The following is a 20,252-nucleotide window of genomic DNA, read 5'->3' as shown; positions in this document are numbered from 1 at the left end:
GGGTACGCAGATCTACTAAAGATCATCTTAAAATTTCCTTGCTTTTTCTTTGCATATGGCCATTAGGATTAAGAGGTGAATAAGAGATAAAAAGTGACGGGAACCTAGCTCCGAAAGGGGGTGGAAGGCGGCGCCGCATAGTGCTATCTTGACTAGTACTGGGAATATATGAAGACGTGGAGTATAAAATAAAAGTGTTCAGCAAAAGGGGACACTGAGAGTACATTAGTGACCGCTATTACTTTTTTCCTTTTCTTAAGGGTAGGGGGGAGAATAAAGAACTGTGATTAGCACAGACTTGGGGAGACAGTAAGAGAAACAAAGTCCTATTAGAAGGAGGGGAAAACAGGTTAATATCTATATATATATATATGCGCATCTAGATACTCAAATAAGGGGATTAGGGACAGCCGGCTAGGGAGGAAAGGGAGGGCAGCTTGAATGGTGAATGGTGCCAAGAGGTGTGTGCACCTCGTATGTGCTAGAGGAGATTTTGACGTTGTGAATGTGTGAACGATTATAAGTGCATAATAGTTAAATGGTCATAATAAGTGTGGTCGGATAAAAGTTTTTTCTCTCTTCAGACAACGCCAATATAGTGGAGTGAGTGAGTACCTTTTTGATTTCCAGTCTGACATTGTCAAACCAAAGGATGGGTTGCTCTTGTATGTGCCCCTCAAAAAGAACATAATAGATATTGTGTACGGCCAGTTTTGTATTGTGCAGACAGGGAGGGGGAGAGCCCAAAGGGACCCAACATTGAATGTGAAGTAAAATATAAAGAATAATATTGATACGACATTTACATTGTAGTTGCAAACACACGAGGCACATCAGCACTAGGAGGGCACAGAGATGGGGGCTGAAACACCCTTATCACATATTTGTAAGAATCTCCCGGGATACGTGGAGCGGATTAAAAAATATCATGACCAATGGGTGACCGAGCTAAAGGGGGAGGGGTTACCTCAGATTTGGCCCGAGGGAGGGTCGTTTGATAAAAGTGTCCTGCATACAGTGGCCACATGCATTTATCTAAAATACAAAGGAAAGCAGCTGCAAAATAGGAGGGAAATATTGGATCTGTGGAGGTTATTTGAAGAGATACCACCGCCTAAGACACCAGCATTAAATCCTGATCTCCCGTCCACCACAGACAATCCACTGCTAATACAAAGAGATGTCAAAGAAGGCTCAAGTGTAGCGCCACCAGTAGAGGTAATAAGTTTGTACCCGATAATAAAGAAGCCTGTGCCCGCAGAGGGGTACAGTGATCCCACTTACATACCTCCCCCGAGAGATACTACACCCCTCCGGCCCACGGCACCTCCGCCATACGAAAGCACGAGAGAGCGAGCCCAGGCAGGCGCACAAAGGGTGGATATAGAGAAGCTCACAGATGATTTAGAATCAAGACTGACGATAGCAAAGGATGAGCTCTCGAGGATAAAAGACATATGTGAACGAACAGCACTAGATGCAACTAGATCAGGGCGTACGTCCAGAGCGCAAGGTGAAAATAGAAAGCCCGAAGAGGGGTGGAAAAAGGGCGAGATTTTGTTCAGAATTGAGGAAGAACCAACGCGAATAATAGAAATAGGGCCCGGAGAGGGAGATATTGCAAGCGAAGAAAGGCGGGGGGGGAATTAGAGAGGAGTTGCTGTGTGACATAAGGGACGAGGTAGAAGAAAGCGACAGGTTGAGTATGGCGATAGGAGGGGGAAGCGAAGGGGGGGAAGGTACGTGTTCATTGAGAACCCTGGACGATGAGTGGACGGGGCGACTAAGGAACAGAGTGGGAAAAATGGCATCACTAGGGACATCAACAGATCAAACGGGTCCGGACGGAACGACAAAAGGAAGGCTACAGCTCCCATTGATACACAGGGGAGGAGGGAGGCCTAACTATATCCCATGGGCACAGATGGATAAGGCCAATTTATTGAAGCTATTGCCCCCGTTGTCAGGAGGGGCAAGTAAGTGGATATATGCCTTTGAGAAACATACTGCCGGGGTACCCCTAGCCATAGGAGATGTGAAAAGTCTACTCGTATCAGCGGTAGGTGACCAGGCTGAAAGGGTATGGGTTAAGGCCGGTTTCCCGGGAGTAACGTTAGACTGTGACCGCCATGATGGGGCATCCTTTAACACGGTGCGTGCCAGGGTGTGGGATGCCTTACGCGAAACATTCCCAGACACACCGGACTTGCAGTCAGTGATGCAGTGTACAATGAATGACGGGGAAGAGGCTATGGATTACATTTTTCGGGTCCAAGAGATGTGGAGAGCAGAAACGGGCACGCCCTGGTATCAATCGACATCTTTATTTTATTTTATTATAAAGAGAGGGCTCCCAAAGGAAGTGCAGAAGGCGCTTGACAAGATAGCAGGTATTGAAGCAAAGGGATGGCCAAAAATTCAAAGCATAATAGTACACCATTGTAAAAGAATAAAGGAGAGGGAGAAGGAGGTGGCGCAGAAAAGATTGGCAGACGAGGCGAAGTTAGTACAGTCAAAGTTAGTGAAGGTTGCAGCAGCAGTAGCCGCGCTCCCACACAGTAGGGAGGGAGATGAGGAGGGGCTGATAGCACTCCAAGGAAGGGTGGCAACTAATTGGGCAGGACCAGCACAGCGGCAGTGGACTGAGCAAGAGCAAGGTGGAAGCCCGCAGTGGCAAGAGTGGACCCCTCGAGGGGGACGAGGTGGGTACAGGGGCCGGAGAGGAGGCGGACAGGGGTATGGAGGAATGGGAGGAAATGGATGGCAGGGTCCCAGGGGCCCCCAAGGGAGTTGCTGGAACTGTGGACGATGGGGACATTACTCCAGGGAGTGCAGAAGTAGACAAAACAATGGGTTCCAGGAGGGGGAGACTTATGGTCATCCACACCCGGGAAGCCCATACGGTCTCCCAATGGGACAGCAGCAACTAAGAAACCCCGGCCAGGGTACCACGGGCCAGCAACAAGGACACCAGTATAGGACACAGAACCACCCCCAAAACAATGACAGCATGCAATACACGCCAGGTAACCCTTTCGCGACAACAGCAAACGGGGCCCCCGCGCCAGCGCCTTACAGCGGCATGTCGGTAGTTTCCGGAAATGTCTTTAATGAAGGAGGGGTGACGAGATACCCCGCATAGGACAGCCCACAGAGAACACTTGCGTGTCCAGTTCTATCCACCACCTACAATGCAGCAGAGGAACCATTGGTAGGGGCGCAGATAGGAGACAAGCAGTTTATATTCATGGTTGATTCGGGAGCGGAGAAATCATGTATCAGAGAGGGCCGATTCCCGTTATCTAACAGGAAGTTAGAGACGCAGGGGTTCTCTGGGGCTGTAGTTGAAGTTCCTTACACAGAAGCTTTGGATGTGACAGTGGGGGGTAAGACTGTGAAGGCACCCTTATTATATTACGAACATTCCCCAATTAACTTGCTAGGGAGGGATCTCCTGAGTAAACTCAACATGACCATATCATTTACCGAGAGAGGGATAGTGTGTTCCACACCCGGGATATGCCCCTTGCGTGCAATGTTGGTAGTGCAAGCCTACACAACCACGCAGGAAATACGAGGACTGCCACAAAATGAGGAAATGTTTATCAAAGGGCTGAAGACTCTGGCCCTCATAATTCCCGAGCTGAGAAGCATGGACTGGAGGATCCCGGCGGAGTTCCTCTTCCGCCCCATAGTATGCCCCAACGCAGCACCAGGATCAGTGGTATCGTTAGATTTGCACGCTGTGCAAGTGTCAGCAAAAAGAATAGCTGTGATCGGAGTGGACGAGGAAGGGTGTGAGTGGCGCACAGTGCTATGCACAAACGCCAACATCGCCCTGCGAGAGGTAACAGATGAGGATCTCTTCTCAGACTCAGAAGGGGATGGTGAAATAGTGATGGAAATAGCGATGCCCTGTGATATTTTAATACAAGCAAGGGAGACTCCCGTCCAATTGATGACAGTGGTAGGAGCACCACCGTCGTTTTTTGATGACGACATGAGGCTCGTACCAAACAACTTATGGACAACAGGCCCCCATGATGTGGGACTGTTGCATGGAGTACAGCCTGTGGTAATAAAGCTAAAACAAGGAGCAATTTTACCACGAGTCAAACAGTATCCTCTGTCTCGTGAAGCTGAAGAAGGGATAAAAGAGACAATAAACGCCCTACTAGCACAAGGGATAATAGTGCCTTCAAACTCCCCATGTAACACTTGTATTTATCCGATCAAAAAAGCAAAAGGGGGGTCTTGGAGGATGATACAGGACTTACGCCCCCTCAACGATGTAATTCAGAAGGAGTTCCCTCTAGTCCCGAACCCTGCATCAATACTGTGCAGCATCCCGAAAGAGGCATCACATTTCACAGTAGTGGATTTGAAAAACGCATTTTTCTCTATTCCCCTGGCTGAAGAGAGTAGATACCTTACCGCCTTCACACTGGGGGGTAAAAGGTATGAGCATTGCAGATTACCACAGGGTTACTGCGAGAGCCCGAGCATCTTCAATCGCGTATTACATGAAGACCTAGGAAACCTATCAGTTGAGAGCACCATTATTCAGTACGTAGATGATTTACTAGTCTGCGCACGAAACGAAGAGACATGCAGAACAGATTCCATAACTCTATTGACTTTGCTGGCCAACAAGGGGTACAAGGTGGACAAGGGAAAGCTACAATACTGCCTGACAGAGGTCCTGTATCTAGGACAGCTGATTTCGAGAGATGGAAAAAGAATAATACCAGACAGGGTAGAAGCCATAAGATCAGTACAAGAACCCACAACAGTAAAAGACATGCAGACATTTTTGGGAATGTGCAATTACTGCCGAGCATGGATACTATATTATGCGGCATACACTAGGCCCTTATTACAAGCATTAAAGGTGGCCCAACAGGAGAACAGGAAGGTGGAATGGACGGAAGAGATGAGTTCCTCCTTCCAAACACTAAAAGAGTTGATTTCAAGCGCCCCAGTACTCGCAAACCCTGATTATGGACGCGAGTTTTATCTATTCTCCCACTGCAAGGAAACACTGATGACAGCAGTCCTGACACAAAAAACATCCCTAGGACACAAGCCATTGGCTTACTATAGTGGCACTTTAGATGCCGTGATGCAGGGCCATTTCGCGTGCGAGCAATCACTCGCTGCAGCCGCGTTTGCGATTGAGAAAAGTGCCACAATAGTAATGGGCTGCCCTGTAACATTGTTTGTGGAACATTCATTATTTGCCATACTCGAGAGATCAAAAAGCACACTGACCACACAGCGGGCAACTGCCTACGAGATTATACTGTCCAGTGCCAACATCCATATAGTGAGATGCAAGACAGTGAACCCCGCCACATTCATTACAGAAGCGTGCACGCTCGAAGACATGCAGAACCACGATTGCGCAACCTACACAGGAGGAAGTGGGGAGGAGACAGTGGTGTGTGAGAACGCTCTAAGCGAAGGGGAAGTGTACTTTGTGGATGGGTCCGCATCTATTGACACGGACACGGGAGAAAAACACGTTGGCATGGCAGTGGTGAGGTTAGAAGACGGTGAGTATGAAACACTGGTACAATATCGTCTCCCATCACATTACTCCGCGCAGGCAGCAGAACTGATTGCACTCATAGAAGCACTACATGCAGCAAAGGGTTGTGCAGTGACGATATACACAGACTCAGCTTACATGACAACAACAGTACATGGAGGCCTAGCAAGATGGGGGCGGAGGGGCTTTAGGAGGGCAGATGGAACACCTGTACAGTATGCAGAATTGTTAAAAGAGTTAATTGAGGCCCTGCAAAACCCCACTGCAGTAGCAATAGTAAAATGCCAAGCACATACGTCCAACACAGATGTTGTGTCTTTAGGGAACGCGGCAGCGGACGCTGCCGCCAAACAGGCTTCCTATTTTCAGAAAAATGACACAGGTGAATACATGCTTAAGGACAAAACAAACGAAGAGCCCCCAGAGGGATATAATGTCATGCCCATACCACAAATAATAGAATTGCAGGAAGGAGCCAGTGCAGAGGAAAAACTATTGTGGACAAAGCGAGGGTGCAGCAAGTCAGGAACAGACCTGCTGTGGAGGCAAAATAACTCGGGGAAGGTGGTAATGCCAATTGAGCTACTAGAGATTGCATTTCAACAGCTACACTTCCCTGCACATAACACCAAACAACACATCGCAGCAGAAATACAGGAAGAATGGTTCGTGCCCTGTCTCCAGGAGCACGTGTCTTGCTTGGCAATGGAATGTACAACATGCCAAATATACAATTCAGGGATGACATTACGTACTCTCCGGGGAACAATCCCTAAGCCCATTGGCCCATTCAAGGAACTACACATAGATTATGCAGATATGGGGGAAAGGTGTAATGGTGCACGGTACATGATTGTGGTCGTGTGCCCATTTTCAAGGTGGGTGGAAGCAGGACCCTGCGCGCGACCCGATGCCAAGAGCGCCGCCAAGTTCCTAGTAAGGGAGGTATTCCCGCGCTGGGGAATTTGTGACGTCATCCGCTCAGACAATGGCACTCATTTTGTGAATGAGCTTTTTAAGGAAGTGACTGCATTGTTGGGAATAAAACATAAATTATGTTCAATTTATCATCCTCAAAGTAATGGCGTAGTGGAAAAGATGAACGGATTGTTGAAGGGCAGGTTATCAAAACTATGCTTCTCATTGAAAAAGAATTGGATTTACTGCCTACCGCTTGCGCTATTTGAGTTACGAAACCAGCCAAGCAAAGACCACCATTTGTCCCCGCACGAGATCGTGACTGGGAGACGGATGAACACTGCACACTCACCACTGCGCGAACACTCAAGACGCTCACAGAAGCGCCGCGATATTGGGAGATGAGTTCACAGACTATTTAAAGAAACTGACAAGGGCAGCGCGCGTGATAGCAAAGCAATTGTCCCCACCCTTCACTAGAGAAGAGGGAAACGTAACAGGCGCTGTCACGGAGCCGGAGCAACAGCTACAGCTAATGCCAGGCGACTGGATATATGTCAGAAGTTTTGTGCGTCGGTGGAATGCACCACGATTCCATGGCCCATATGAAGTAATATTTTGCACACCTACGGCGGTAAAGGTCAAAGGGTTGAGGTACTGGGTGCACTTGACCGATGTACGGAAGGCATATAGCAACGTACAAGAGGAGGTAGATGGGGAGGCACAGACAACAGCAAACGCTGCAACTGAGCAGAATGACTGAATATGAACTTGCGTGTATGTGCTGGTACTGAATTTGAAGAAATGCACAACTGACAAAAAAAAAAAAAAAAGGAAAATTTTGTTTTAACCTTCATCTTGTTGAGTGTGAATATATATATATATACATATATAAAATGGAATGCTGAACTTGTATACACCCTTGTCTGTGAATACCCCTCCCCGTATCCCCACCCGCTTCCATTCCCCGTCACATGTATATTGGCACTGTTGGTGCCAACAAAATGTTTACATGTATGCACTCAATGCACTTTTATATCTTAAACAGGAGCTTCCATGGCATCTAACGGGCGGCCTGCAACGGATAGATGTACTAGAATTAGAGAATGGTTAACTGTGAAATGTATATATTCGTATGAATGTGGACTATCTGCGTGCATTATATTGTTCTTTACATTATTATTTGGTCTGGTTACATACTGGTTCATAGCGTTCATCTCTATCGAGATGAACGAGGGGGGAGGGAGTAACACAACTACTGGAACCAATACAACTGCAAGTGTCAATGCAACTACAAGGGAAGGTGATTTTTTAATATGGGATGGAACTAAACTTGTGTGGGGCTACCATACTACGTCACCCAATGTTGTCATTTCACACGATGGAGGGCCAAAGGGTGAAAGACAAAACAACACACTGTCCCCACCTGAGATGTCTAATTACAATGCTCACAGCTTAAACGACCGAAATCCCTCTGCCATATCCTGGTTGTATAATACCCCCACCAGCCAACCTGCCCCCACGGCCATAGAGAATCAAAGAATGAGAGAAACACATGAAATATTATATGATGACTGGGTGAAGGGGGGCGGGAATGAGAAAGGGGGGTCTAGTTTGTCTCTTGCCCAGGGGATCGGGAAGAATATGAGGAATAAGAACAATAGACGGAAGAGGGAAGCAGGAAGGAAGAAGTATGATGAGTACTATGGGTTAGGTCTAGATAAGATGGAAGACCCGCGACACCCCCACCAAACAAATAAGTGGTATGCAGACATGAGTGCCACAGCTAGACAAACAACAAACGAGAGCTGTTATGTTTGCTCCCTCATCCCTCACGCATCAGGTACACCCAAAGTACTGTTACCCAAAGAGTTGCCGATTATAGATGCCCAATGTCTCCTTCATCTCACGTTATGCAGAATTAAGAACACCTTCCAGGCACATGAAGTGACTTTTCAAATGCTGCAGAACGAGAAAACGTGCTACCCAAAACCGTCAGGGGTTGTATGTCTGAGAGAACCATTTTTTGCAATCGAAGGGACACTTTTTTCTGATAACAAGTGGAAGAATGAAGAAGTAATGTGTAAAGCTGAAGCACTGAGGGGTGTGGCACCGGAGAAATTGCAATGGATAGAAGAAACATGCACACCCGTATGGAGAGAACACATTTCAAAACTAACCTGGGTTACGCCCATCGAAAAGCCTTTCAAGTTGCAGAATGAAATAGACTATGAACTATGTTTCAAAGGAGAGGGGAGAACGTCCATGGGGACGAACAAGAAGTGCAACAAAACCCTCACTATCCCAGACCTAAGAAAAGGGACTGCGGCCCTTATGGACACGTATTGGGTATGTGGAAAACAGGCATACCTACACCTCCCCCCGTCGTGGAGTGGCAGCTGCTCAATGGCCACTCTGCACTCAGCTCTGATGGTGATACCAGAAAGCCACATCGATGGAAACAAAAGGACACAGGAACGCACACCACAGAGTGTGGCCCAACCGACTGCAGAACCACAAATGTATGTTCTGTCTTCTGGAAGCAAGGAAGAGGTGCTGACCCGCAACAGACGAGCATCAAACTATATATCAAAGGCATCATCAGAACTATTGGCCCAGATCCCAGACAAATATCGATTATTCAGCTCAGCAGAAACGTTTTTTGCCTCGCTCGTATCAAGTGTCCAAGCAAGGGCTAACGCAAAATGGCTCCAGATAACCCGCTGGGAATTAATTCAGCTGGCGAACGACACCGAAGAAGGTTTTAACATAATAAAGGTCGAACTAAGAGCCTTGCGACTGATGACCATGCAGAACAGGTATGTCCTGGACCTGTTGACGGCGATGGACGGCGGTGTTTGCCGAAAAATAGGAAGTGCCTGCTGCACTTTCGTACCTTCTGAAGACGCAGAGAACGGCTCCCTGTCCCATGTGATCGAAGCAGTCCATAACCTAGGAGAAAAAATGAAGATGGAAGGCGGAGCAGAAGATAGTACATGGTTCGATAACCTCTTCTCCTGGGTCCCCTCATGGCTTGGAACAACGATGAAATTTCTGATGCCAGCTGTGGTGTTCCTGCTTTTGATTTTCTGCCTATGCCAGGTGGGTCTTCGAGTCTGTGCTAACGCAGTACCAAATGGTGCAATGATGATGGTGACAATGGGCAACTCACACGGTACAATAAAAACGGTGCAAGAAGCACAAGTACAAACAGGGGTAGACAACACACCAAGGTACCAACTGGTGCCCATGTACCATGACAAGGATATTGTAGATAAGCTTTGGCACACCACCATCAAAGAGCCCCGCATACTAGAATGGTACGAGGAAGTGTGGGTAGATTTGGAAGGAGATGGTGGGTGCATATATCTTACGTGTACTCCAGATGAATACGCAAGGAGAGGTGAGAGTTTAAGGGGGGTGTGCAGAGCATGGATGCCTATCAAAGGAACTCCTGCATGGGATGAGGCGGTGATGGACGAAGCAGAGTGTAGGAGGATAGAGGAGTTAAAGAATTCGTTACTTTAGTAACGAAAGGGGGGAAATGTAGGGGAGGGCTGGTCCAGGAGACCCCTCTCGCCTGCATCTCTTCCCCAGGTGAGGGCTATGGCCCATTGGGCGTTCCCTCATGCCACCCGGGCCCAGGTGGTGGAGGGCTCACCCACTGGAGACATTGCCCACACGTATCGAATGCCCATATGTATTGATTACAACACAAATTTAGCTAGGCCCAAAAACCATTCTTTGCCCGGTAAAGATGGTGTGAGCTCAGCGCACTGTAGCGCGGCCCCCACCCTTGGAGAACATCCCTGTTGCCGCAGCACCCTGGCAGATCCGCTGCGAGCACGTTCCCACGAACAAAACGGACATGAGCTAGCGTAATGCACTAACATTGTATCAGTTCACCTCCCGCAGTGTAACATCGCTCCTAGCATGACCCGGCCAGCAGGCCTGGGAAATGAAAAGAACAGTAATATGGTCATCAGATGGCAGACAGTCTTTATGCATTAATGTCAAGACCTCTTGCATTATTTCTTTCTTCCACAAAATACAAACGCCTGTAGAAGGTATTAAAATGAGAAAGTATGCTCCCATGATATAAGCTATGGCAAGCTCGCACCATTGCAGGTGGATGCCAATGATAAAGGAACGCTCCAGGGATCTGTTCGTTGCGTGTATCACTGGGCAGCCTACCTCACGTGGTTTCGCGCCATAACCAAAGCTAATGCTGCTAGAGTACACGAGAAAGCGGATGCAACTATACTATGAACCCATGTAAAGAATGCGCGAGAGTGCACGTATCATGTGTGAATGTCTGAGCCCCTCATATGCCACCACCGTCACGTACAGTGGCGGGTCGTTTTCTATGTACTCCACTTATTTAACCACTACCTCATTTACTGCGAATGTATATGCATGTAACTGAAACACTGTAGCTGCTAGAGTCTAATGTACAAATATGATGCTCGAACTGGGTATAATCGAAACGCACCCAGCAAAGGTTAAATGCATGTTTCGAAGTGATTTTAAATAAGTATTATAGAAAGTATTCAAATGTTTGCGATGTCTTTACTTATATTCAGCAACGCACGAGGGAGATACCTTTGTGAAAAGCGTACAAGGTCTTGATGTATCCCCCTCCCTCCATCTATAAGGCTGCCAAGACATGAGAACAGAGCCCCGCTCTGCGCTATCACGCCTCCCCCGACCCGACTGGAGTCGCTTCAAAGACGTGTAGCCCCACTCCAGCACCCAAGGCCGCGGCCAGCCACCTGCATTATTTACAGCACAGCAGTAAACCTTAGTTTAAACTCAAGCGCCCCCTCGTAAACCCCACAACCCACCGGACTGTCTCAGACTTATGGCCCTGTGCAATCAGGACACCCAACACTTTGACAACACACAGCGAAACATCCATAATCACTTCTAACAAGACAGAAAGACCTGTACCACCCGCCCCAGTCCCCGAAGCTTAGCCCCTCGACCTATGGTCCCGGTCAACAGATCACAAGTAACCAGGCCACAATATATTATCTCCAGATCCCTCACAAGGTGCATTCCTCCTGTGTTGCATTTAACCTATTAAAAGATTTACTAAAGAGAATAAAACTGTAAATGACTCAATGACTGCAGTGTGCATGGCAGAGGGCAAGTAAGTCAGAAAAGGCATTCATCTCTGCCACAGGCCGCCTCGGCACACCAACACCGCCCGGATGAACTCAAGCCGACCTGCCAGGCCCAGCCCAACCCACGAGGGTGACCAGTGACGTCCTCCAGCCAAGACCAACCACACCGCAGCAGCACCTATAGTTAGTCGTCGCCACCCAATCCCAATGAACTTGTGCCCCCTATAGTATGTAGGTTTTGATGACGTTTTTTGTAAATATATACACCTGTCTTTGCTATTGTCAGACAGAGCGCTCTCGGAGTTTGCAGAGTTCTTTGCATGCCATATTCTGATTGATAAACTCCCATTTACGCTCACCCGCACTCTGTCTTGGCCTTATTCCCATTTTGGGAGAGTCCTTCATTGTCTCTCATTGCGGGGAGGATCGTGCTGTTTGGGGACGCTTGCTTTCACCAGCCACTGGGGGAATGCCCGTGGGACCACTTGCCCAGACACCGGGAAGGTGATGTGGCAGGAGTGAGGGGAGACCAACTGTCCAGCCAAAGGGATGCTAGGGGATTGTAAGGCTCCTTAAAAGAAATGCAGTCTACACCACCGACTCATGCAGAATTATTACAATGCTCATGCTGCCGCAGCAGTTATGCAGACTGCGCTAGGTGACAGATGTAAGGTTATGAAACCATTCTGAGATTTTACACTTCACACAGAAACAAGAAGGGGGTGGGATGCCTGGCCCCTGGCACCCAAAGTTATTATGCATACGGCAGTAGATGAGACAGCTTTTGGTGCCAGGCACAGGAGGAGCTCCTGAGAGGGCACTGGCATAGTAAGTGAATGTTCTTTGGTTGAAAATGGATGAATTCGGTTTTCCTAGAGAATTAATAGCGTGGATCTTAAAGCTCCACACTGGTACATCATATCAGGTAAGGATTACCAAAGCAGGGTCTATTACTGAGAATATTCCTACGTTTGTAGGTTTGAAATACGAGTGTACACTGGCAGCGAGCCTATTCAATATTTATTTGATTGCTTTAGAAAGGCTATGGGCTGCATCAGATTCATATGCTGTCCGATTGGGATCTATGTGGCTCCACTGGCTCGCATTTGCTGATATTATACTATTCAATGCAACGCCATATGGTCTGCAAAATAAATAGCATATATTTGCAAATTTCGGGGGCTGGGGCGAAGCATAATTTGAGTCCTATTGTAGGATAAATTTGATGTTTACATTTACTGCTGGCAGAAAACTGAAACCATTCAAATGGGTGATTAATGAGATCCAAGTTAAACAGCCTTCTAGTCTCCTCTATCTAGGTTACAATGTGTTTAACTACACTTCGCTAAAATATTGGTCTGAGATTCCAAATGAAAAGGTGAGTTTGCTGTTATCACAGATGAAGGTGATCTTTAAAAAATTTTGCAAATATTCTTTATTGCCTTTATTAGAATGTATGACGAAAAAAGTTGAACCTTCTATATTGCATGTCACCGATATGTGCCTGTGTGATATTCACACATGTCTGAATACCATCCAAGGACCGGTGCTGAAAACCGCTTTATGCCTGGCATTGTCAATACCCAATATGGTAATTAGCCAAGAATTTGGGCTAATTGCATTAGCTATCCGGTTTAAATGAGATCCCTATGCACCTATTCTAAAATTCTAGCTCCAGGATTCACAATCTGTGCTAGGTAATAATTCAAGCAAATCTCTTACGGCTCACAGCAATAGGATGAAAGGCATATTGACTGATTTGGATGTCCGACAAGAGGATTTATTGACTCGTCCTGCATATGTAAAAAAGAGACTATATGAGAATGATTGGGTTGCAACAATAGACTCTTTGAAACAATATAAAGTGTATGCAGAGTATGCCAAGTTTACAAGGAAACTCTCAGTTTATCCGCCTTATATTATCTCCTTTCCGTGTAATGTTGTATGCGGTTCTCAGTTAAGATTTAAATTGAACCAAATGCACACACGTGAACGGGTAAGGTTTTGGACAAATGAACTGATAGGTACTTCTATGATGCATTGTCGATTCCCAGGGTGTGGTGAGGAAAAGGAATAATTGAAACATCTAGTACTGGAGTGCACCCATTTTAGAGGGTTACGTTCAGATATATTCTTAAAGTTAGTGAATCTACAATGTGAAGACAGTTTGGAGAATTTATGTGTTAGACTGATGCTTACAAACCTATAATTTTTCGTTTCCTGAATCATCTGGAGGACCAACTAGATCTTTATATGGTGTATAGTTACGCATTGATGAGTAATCCAATTTTTTGAAAAAGCATAGATGAACATTGTCATGTTTGTTGAAAAAAATTAAATTTGCATTTCGGGGCATTCTATGTATATATGAATTCTGAAAACGTTTGATTTGATATATAATTGTTTTTTTAGAATCAGAAGTTATGAATTTTGTAAATGGTTGCTTTGAGATATAATTGTTTTTGTTGAATCAAGAACTATTGAATCCATGTAATCATTGTGTATATATGTTAGGTGTGTAATTATGATTTTTATGTGAAATGAAAAGAAATGGATTGTCAACATTTTTATAAAGGTTTAAAAAAAAAAAAAAAAAAAAAATTGTAAATGATTCAAGGTCAGTAGCGGCAGGTGACCATCTTCAGTGCAGCAGCATTAACATCTTCCAAAAATTAGTGTAAGTATAGCAACAGGGTGCCAAGATGGGTAAATCAGGCGTTTCTCCCAAGAACATTTTAAAAATGTGTTGAAATGATACATTTAAAAGAATGTCATTTTATAAAAAGGGTTAAAAAAAGTCACAATTTAAAATTGGTTCGCTAGAGTAATGCATGAAAGAAATCTAGTAGATGGAATGTCACCAACAGCACACAGGAGCATTTGACAATTTTGTGCTGCCCAAGATCACAACTTATTGAGTATTGTAATTCATTTCATGAAGCCTAGTCCATAATACATGGCAGCATTCCTAGTGTAAAGCACTTAAGATTTTGTGGAAAAATATATGCCGTTGAAGTCACTGTAAATAACTTATGAAGCCCTGAACACAATCTAGGCATGTACGGTCCCTGTATATCACTTCTGTGATGCTATGGCCATTATCTATGCCAGTAACGCCACTGCAATTTATGCGATGAAGCTGGAGTCACAATCTATTTCCAAATTCTGAATATATCAAATTAGAATATTTTGCATAAACAGTATAAGGTGGACAATACGCACCCCGTACTAGATGAGATACAATTAGTGGCAAACACAACTAACTCACAAGTAAAGAATATCAATTGACAAGATTCTTTTGTGCACATGTATCATATGTGTCTCTTTATATAGTTTGTTTGAATTCCAAATATTCATATTGAACAACATATCAATTTACAGACATATATGTACCTTTGTTATCAGATTTTATAATGTAAAAGTTTTGTCATCAACAGAATTCATTGACATAAATAACATTTAACTCTCAATTTGCATTTAAACAATAGCATTTGTTTGTTTTCACAATGTGACTAATGTTCACATTCTTTCAATTTTTCAACAAAAATTATCCTGACATTCTGATAGGAATATAGCATCTATCAACCTATCATTTACTATGCATTCCGGGCGTCTTTTCACCCTTCTTCAGGTAAGAATCATCCGGATTTTGAGATTCTGTAAGTTTAAACAAAGAAATAAAAATGGGTACAAGTTCTAAATTTCTAGTTTATTTATTTATTGTATTTTATTTGTTACACGCCCAGACCCTCGGGTGTCACGGCGAGGTTATAAGACAGCTTAGAAATTAGTCACATTCAAACATTACATTAGTTGCATTACATGATATAGGTTACAACATATTCACAACAATATACAGTGGCCTAAGTATTCACAACAGTATCCGATGGAAGGGGTCCCATCTTTGGGTGCTAATATTGGTTGAATAACCAGGTTTTTAGCTGTTTCTTAAAGATCGTGAAGGAGGATGCTTTTTTGATGATGATGGGTAGGGTGTTCCAGTGTTTGGGGGCTAAAGTGGTGAAGCTGCTGCCCCCTGCTCTTGTGGTTTTGAATCGGGGGGGGTCCAGGAGGAGTTAGTCGTTGGATCTCAGTAATCCTATGTTAGTTTTAGGATGCAGAGTGTTATTAAGGTAGATAGGTCCTTTTTTTGTAATGCATTTGTGGGTGATGCATAATGTTTTGAAAATGATGCGGGCTTTGATGGGGCAGCCAGTGGGCATCTTTCCTGGTCTTGGATATATGGTCTGATTTTTTTATGCCTAGCGCTGCCCTCAGGACTTTGTTTTGCAAAAGTTGCATTTTGGCTAGGTTGGTGTTGGAGGTGCCCAGTAGTAATACATTACAGTAGTCCAGTTTCGATAGGACCAGTGCTCTGGCCAGGGTGAGGCAGTTTGCTGGGGTCAGAAATTGTTGGATGAGTGCAATTAATTTGGAAGTGTAGGCCGTGGAGGAGGAAAGTACATTGATCTGTTTAGTCATGGTCAGGCTAGCATCGAAGTACACGCCCAGTGTTTTTACTTGCTTTAACACTGGAATATTGGTGCCGTCGATGGTTGAATATTCTGGCTGAAGGGTTGCTAATTTGGCTGGAGCTCCTACGATGAGGACTTCCGTCTTCTCATCGTTAAGACATAGGCTGTTTAATGCCATCCAGTTTTGTATGATGACGTACATTTTATTGGTTGTTAAAGTGTCCTGGTCATAGTTGCCTGTAAGAGGTATAAGGATCTGGGTGTCATCCGCAAAATTTGTGTATATGACACCCATATCGTCAAGTGCTGAGAACAGGAGCTTGGTATATGCGTTATACAGCGTGGGAGAAAGGCAAGAGCCTTGGGGCACTCCTATGGGGACTGGGATGGGGTTGGCTGCTTCTTTACCTATGGACACTCTGGAGGTGCGGTCAGTTAAGAATGATTTCACCCAAGCAGTGGCTGCCCCAGAGAAGTTAAATTCACGGGCAAGTGAGTTTCAGAGTTTGTCGTGGTCCACCAAGTAAAACGCAGCTGAGAGGTCCAACAGCAGGAGAATGCAAAGTTTCCCTGAATCTCTAATGGCATCCATCTGGATTTTGAGGTCCAAGAGAGCTGTTTCAGTGCTGTGGTTGGGCCTGAAGCCTGATTGTCTGGTCCCGAGGAGCTGGTTAGATTCTAAATGGGTTTGAATTTGGTTGTAGGCTAGTTTGTCGATGATTTTGAGTAAGAATGGGACCGTGGTTATGGGGCGGTAGTTAGTTGGAATGGTGGGGTCTAGGTTTGTTTTTTTTAGAAGTGGTGTAACCCAGGCTTCTTTAATGCTAGTCGGAACTGTATTGGAGTTGAATGAGGCATTGAGAAATTTAGTGATGAGGGGGGGGTCAGGGTGGGTGCACAGGCTTTGACTAGTTTGGCTGGGACAGTATCTCCTTTGCAGTTGGATGCTTTTAGTTTGGAGATAGTATCGAGTACGAGATTGTGGGTGACTGGTGTGAATTGGAAGGGGGGGTTGGAGTTGTCACTGGAAAGGGTAGATGGATTAGGGAAGGGGGGGTTTTTTGTAGCTAGGAGTAATTTTTTGGAGTTGATTTTGTTTTGTAACATAGTGATTTTGGAGGCAAGAGCATCTTGTATGGTGGTACACCATTCTTTGCTTGTGTTTATGGGTGTGTCGGTCGGAAGTGGATTTTCAAGTTCTCTAAGGATAGAGAAGAGCTCTTTGGAGTCGGATGCTGCATTGCTAATGCGAGCATTGTAGGCGTTAGCTTTATGTGAGATGATAGCTGATTTGTAGAGGGTATTTGCGTCTTTGAATGCTTTAGCTGAGTCCAGGGAGGGATGTTTATTATGGGCATGCTCAAAAGAGCATTTTTCCTTCTAAGGGCAATTAATTCCTCATTGAACCAGAAGTTGGATTTTTTGTTGAGGCGCCTTAGTTTGGAGGTTACAGGTGCTATGGTGTTAATCGCTGTGGAGAGACATTTGTGGTAGTACTCAGCGATAGTAGTTGGGTCATTGCTGAGGATTGAGTGGGTATCTAGCAATTTGTTCAAGGTGGGGTCGAAGTTCTCAGCTGTGAGCTTTTTAGAGTTTCTACTTTCGATGATGTCCATAGATATGTTCTTGGGTGTGCAAGGGTCGTCGCTAGTGATTGTAAATTCTATGCAGTAGTTTAATATCACATTCTTAAGGATACTGAAAATAAGTAAACAAATCTGCACTAACCTGTGACTGAATTTGGCCACCGATTCTTCCATTCCTCTTTTTAATTAAGTAATCTATCGAACAATATATTTCAGTTACAAAAAAGATATTTGGGTAGCCTCTGGTGTTTGTGTGGGATCAGTCGCAAAGAAATGCGCTGTGTCCCAATACAAACCCTTACTATTTAAGTTGTTGCTAACTTCACTCGGTATTTAACAAGTGTACTGACCTGATTCACTTGTTGAGATTGGATTAGTCTGGGCCATGCCAATTCTTCTTCATTGGGCAGTGTGAATCAAATCGTACTGCAATGAGAATCATAAATCTCATTAGTATTTCAGTCAACGGTATTCAAGTTTTGTAGTTAAATGTGACACTTATGCAATTGTACCTCATTTCTTTCAGTAGTCACTCAAACTGCCATTTTATCTGCACAGGGTTCTTTCCCGACCCGCAGCTTCATTTTCTTTGCAACGTTCGCTTCACCTCTGTGTTTCCACAATCCATCCATTATAAGCAGAGATTACATGCTTAAAATCCTCGTCTAACGGAGTACTCAACGTGCGTTAATCTCTCGAGACATAATTAGTGGATTCCTTACCTTCCCTTAGGGATAGTCGCGTTTGCTTTCGTATTGTAAATGCCTTCTTTTAAACGCCCGGGGCACAGTGACTCGCTCCAAGCCCTCCTCTCCCCTCCTGCCTGTTGCGACCACGCTCGTGTGGTGGGTACTTTCTTTCATATGCCGGGGACGCGCTGACTTACTCTTGATGCCGTTCTACCTGCCGCAAACTAGCTACGTGTGTTTACTGATGGCTATCCACATCGAAAGGATTTGCATGGTCACGTGTTACTAAGTAGCACTTCCTCAAAGATGTCTGGTGACTTACTGATTACCCCGTTTGTTAGAAGGCTATGCCTGCCTTCTTGAGCGCATGTCAATACACCCTTTGGTATAAATCGCCTAAATGTGTAGCTAAGGCTTCAGTAGAGTATATCGCAGTATTCCGTCACGCTGTACTACCAAAGTAGGGACCATTATCTCCATGTTTAAACCAGCATATCCCTAATGGTTTAAGTTGAAAGCTGGAGAGTGATTTCGTAACATTATACTCATTGTGAAAACATAAAACATTATTTCTGTTCTAACTTATGAGTTGTCCTAATCGAAATGTCACATCATGTACATATTACTGGTTGGAGTTCTAATTGCCATGCAGAACCCCTAACTTGTTGGGTATAATTTCCTTCACCAATATACGTTAAATCAGGACATTCAAATAAGTACATAATGCATTTTGTGTGCAGTAGTTATACCGCTCTTGATATACATTTGATGATAACACTGTCAATACATGCATTTAAATCTCTTCATTGAATCTGTATTCCAGGAATGATTTCTTGACAGACCCAAGGTACGAAGTACAATTTTCTTATCGATACAGAAATATTTTGGACAGCATATTGTTTAAGACAATAATGGTGTCCCTGGTCGAAGTTCATCCCCTTTGGATGCATTGAATCAAGTCCGTCAATCCAATACAGTTTCCTCTGTTGTAGAAGTTTAGACAAATTACCCCCACGTTTAGGCAAAGTCACGTGTTCCAGGATGATGAATTGAATTTGTGCCACTGTATGTTTGTTCTCTGAAATGATTCGCTACCGGGGACTTTAGTGAAGATTGCCTGATATTGGATTTATGCTCCCCCTATCTTACCTTTGCCTTTCTTCTTGTTAAGCTAACATTACACAATCCGCAAGGGCATTTGATCCCATAAATTACATTAGTGGTCTCACATGTAGAAGTATGTTTCAGAGGTATAGGTTGTCCGTTGTGTGGATGATACACATCATTTCCTTTGATAACATTATGGCAGCATTTGCAATTGTTACAAGGTATAGTGCCTTTGTAACTTTCTGATGTCGAACATCTCTTGTGACTAAAATCCGATTTAATAATCTAGTCACGAATGGTTCTGCTTTTGTCATATGCGAACAAAGGTGGTGTTGGGAACAGCTTAGCTAGTGTGGGATCTGGCGATAGTAATTTCCAGCTCTTCACGATTTTCTTCACTTGGTTGCTCTGTTGCGAATAAGTCGTGACATATACCAAATCTGTACTAATTGTTTTGGCACTTTGTTTCAATGCTATTTCTCTTGCAATCTTCTTGACTTCCTACAATTGTGTCTGAACTTTTTGCCGATCGTAACCTCTTGCCAAGAATGTTTACATGAGGTCAACTGATTTCCTCTCAAACTCTTCTTCCTCCGAGATTATACGTCTACCTTAGGAGTTTGCTCATTAGGATACTTTCAATAGTATTCTTTGGATGAAAACTTGATGCGAGTAATATGCTATTTCTGTCTGTACTCTTTGCAAAAATAGTCGTTTCCAACTGGTTTCCTTTACAATAAACCAACACACCTAGGAATTCAAGTTGTATTTTGCTGTATTTGTGGGTGAATTTAATTCTG

General features: G+C 44.6%; 1 protein-coding gene across 7 annotated transcripts in view; it reads right to left on the bottom strand.

Moving 5' to 3' along the window:
* Positions 1 to 20,252, bottom strand: part of LOC138480702 (sestrin-1-like) — a 240,198-nt gene that overhangs the window by 172,995 nt on the left and 46,951 nt on the right. The window contains exon 2 of one of the 7 annotated variants that reach the window (XM_069612401.1): positions 18,007 to 18,082. The exons of the other annotated variants lie outside the window; for them this stretch is intronic. The gene's annotated coding sequence lies outside the window, so the exon portion shown is untranslated. The remainder of the gene's footprint in view (positions 1 to 18,006; positions 18,083 to 20,252) is intronic. 7 annotated transcript variants of the gene reach the window in all.

This window comes from Ambystoma mexicanum, chromosome 5p (genome assembly GCF_040938575.1).
Source record: "Ambystoma mexicanum isolate Mex_15411 chromosome 5p, UKY_AmexF1_1, whole genome shotgun sequence".
NCBI lineage: Eukaryota > Metazoa > Chordata > Amphibia > Caudata > Ambystomatidae > Ambystoma > Ambystoma mexicanum.
This window is presented reverse-complemented; position numbering and strand designations above follow the sequence as displayed.